This window comes from Lampetra planeri, unplaced genomic scaffold (assembly GCF_965212315.1).
Source record: "Lampetra planeri unplaced genomic scaffold, kcLamPlan1.2.h2 scaffold_966, whole genome shotgun sequence".
In the NCBI taxonomy this organism is placed as follows: Eukaryota; Metazoa; Chordata; class Hyperoartia; order Petromyzontiformes; family Petromyzontidae; genus Lampetra; species Lampetra planeri.
In genome coordinates, this window is record NW_027615788.1 from 6,475 (window position 1) to 10,000 (window position 3,526).

Below are 3,526 nucleotides of genomic sequence, written 5' to 3' on the forward strand. Positions count from 1 at the left end.
CAGAGACGAAACAATCGACTGAGCAGCCCTATGAAAGGGGGTGCCCGAATCGGCAGTGGGTGCACAACTCAAAAGCAGCAGCAGCAGTAGCGGTTGTGGTGGATTTTGTGTCAGATTGTGTACCAGTTGAAAGGGTAAAAACCTATCACTATTATTAATACTTTCGATGTAAAGCTTTCGTGACTGCAGGGATTCATCTTCTTGGTTCTTTCGGTAAAGTCGCGTAGAAGGGAAATAATAAAATAATAAAAATAAAACATAATAAAATAATATAAGAAATAATTATATTTTTAGACATATTATATTATTATGTTTTATTATTTTATTAATTTATTATTTCCCTTCTACGTGACTTAACCGAAAGAACCAAAAATATTATTAACACTGTTCTACGTTTTGATTGAAGCAGGGCCTTTGGGATGTCTGACGCCACGGGATCACACCAGTAGCGGCAGGAGCGGGGAAGCAAGCTGGCTTCGGGGCCTGGCACTGGCCACGAGTAAAGTCTGTGACCATCTGGCTACCGGGGATGCTGCTTGTCTGCCCATGGACATCTCGCTCTGTCCGAAGAGGGTTTGGCAGGCGAGGGGTGGAAGAACCCGGAGGAGAGACACGGGGAAACTCTGTGAAGCATTGGAAAGATGTTATTAACCATGCAAAAAAGATTTAACTTCACATATTTGGAACATCTTATTTGACAGACACTATTCTTTAGTTACATTATGGTTTCTTCTTCTTATTTCGCACGCTGGTTTTCCTACTTTAAGTTTTACCACACATATTTGGCAAATCTAGAATGAATCCCATCAACGTAACAAAGTGCTGTTTCGTCTACGTAATAAAAGCTCAGTCCCATTTACATCAGCCGCATCGTAACAACTCTTAGAACCTCCCAGTTCAACCATTCAACACAAAAAACACTCGTTCCTGGCAGCGATTTCAGCCGCACCAACTCTACATAACAAAAGGCTCAGTCTCTCCCTTGATACAGCGAGCGTGCTGTGACGGTTCCACCTGAAGACGGATGCTTGTGTTGCCTCCGAAACGTCGTGATTTTTATTTTATTTTTAATTTTACTTTTATTAATTTTAATTGTTTTACCTACGTGACTTTACCGAAAAAACCCTAGAATATTTGCCTAGGGGATGTGGATGACCTCCCCCCCCCCATCCTCCCTTCTCCCAAAGCTTCTGTGTGAGTCGTCTCGAACAAGCGGAAGGGACATTCGGTGTGATTGGGTGTGTGTGTGTGTGATCTTGTGTTGATTCTTCTTCGTGTTCTGTGTGGTAGCCTGCTCCCAGGCGATCACTCCTCTGCTTGGGGCGGTCGGTTTCGGCTCCGCTATAAATAAAAGGTGACATCCCTGACAGCCAGGGGCTCTGAGTGGTCAAACACCAGCTCTACGCGATATACCCAAAGCGTCAGCCCTCCGTGGTTAGGCAACGTGACGATCATTACCATCATCATCATCATTATTACCATCATCATCATTACCATCATCATCATCATCATTACCATCATCATCATTACCATCATCATCATCATTACCAATCATCATCATCACCACCATCATCATTATTACCATCATCACCATCATCATCACCACCATCATCATCACCATCATCATTACCACCATCATCACCACCATCATTACCAATCATCATCACCATCATCATTACCCATCATCATCATCACCATCATCATCACCACCATCATCACCACCATCATCATCACCACCATCATCACCACCATCATCATTACCAATCATCATCACCATCATCATTACCACCATCATCATCAACCATCATCATTACCACCATCATCACCACCATCATCATTACCAATCATCATCACCATCATCATTACCACCATCATCATCACCACCATCATCACCACCATCATCATCACCACCATCATCACCACCATCATCATCACCACCATCATCACCACCATCATCATCACCACCATCATCACCACCATCATCATTACCAATCATCATCACCATCATCATTACCACCATCATCATCACCACCATCATCATCAACCATCATCATCACCACCATCATCACCACCATCATCATTACCAATCATCATCACCATCATCATCACCACCATCATCATCACCACCATCATCATCAACCATCATCATCACCACCATCATCACCACCATCATCATTACCCATCATCATCACCACCATCATCATCACCACCATCATCATTACCACCATCATCACCACCATCATCATTACCAATCATCATCACCACCATCATCACCACCATCATCACCACCATCATCATCATCACCATCATCATTACCAATCATCATCACCATCATCATCATCACCACCATCATCACCACCATCATCATCACCACCATCATTACCAATCATCATCATCACCATCATCACCACCATCATCACCACCATCATCATCATCACCATCATCATTACCAATCATCATCACCATCATCATCATCACCACCATCATCACCACCATCATCACCACCACCATCATCACCATCATCATTACCAATCATCATCACCATCATCATCATCACCACCATCATCACCACCATCATCATCACCATCATCATCACCACCATCATCATTACCCATCATCATCACCATCATCATCATCACCATCATCATTACCAATCATCATCACCACCATCATCATTACCATCATCATCACCACCATCATCACCACCATCATCATTACCCATCATCATCACCATCATCATCACCACCATCATTACCAATCATCATCACCACCATCATCACCACCATCATCATTACCCATCATCATTACCATCATCATCATTACCCATCATCATCATCACCACCATCATCATCAACCATCATCATCACCATCATCATCACCACCATCATCATCATCACCATCATCATTACCACCATCATCATTACCAATCATCATCACCACCATCATCATTACCCATCATCATCATCACCACCATCATCATCAACCATCATCATCACCATCATCATCACCACCATCATCATCATCACCATCATCATTACCACCATCATCATTACCACCATCATCATCACCACCATCATCACCACCATCATCATTACCACCATCATCATCACCACCATCATCATTACCAATCATCACCACCACCATCATCACCACCATCATCATCACCACCATCATCATCACCACCATCATCATTACCAATCATCATCACCATCATCATCACCACCATCATCACCACCATCATCATCACCACCATCATCACCACCATCATTATTACCATCATCACCATCATCATCACCACCATCATCATTACCACCATCATCACCACCATCATCATTACCAATCATCATTACCATCATCACCATCACCACCATCATCACCATCATTATTACCATCATCATTACCATCATCACCATCATTACCATCATCATTACCATCATCACCACCATCATCACCACCATCATCATTACCATCATCACCATCATCATCACCACCATCATCATCACCATCATCATTACCAATCATCATT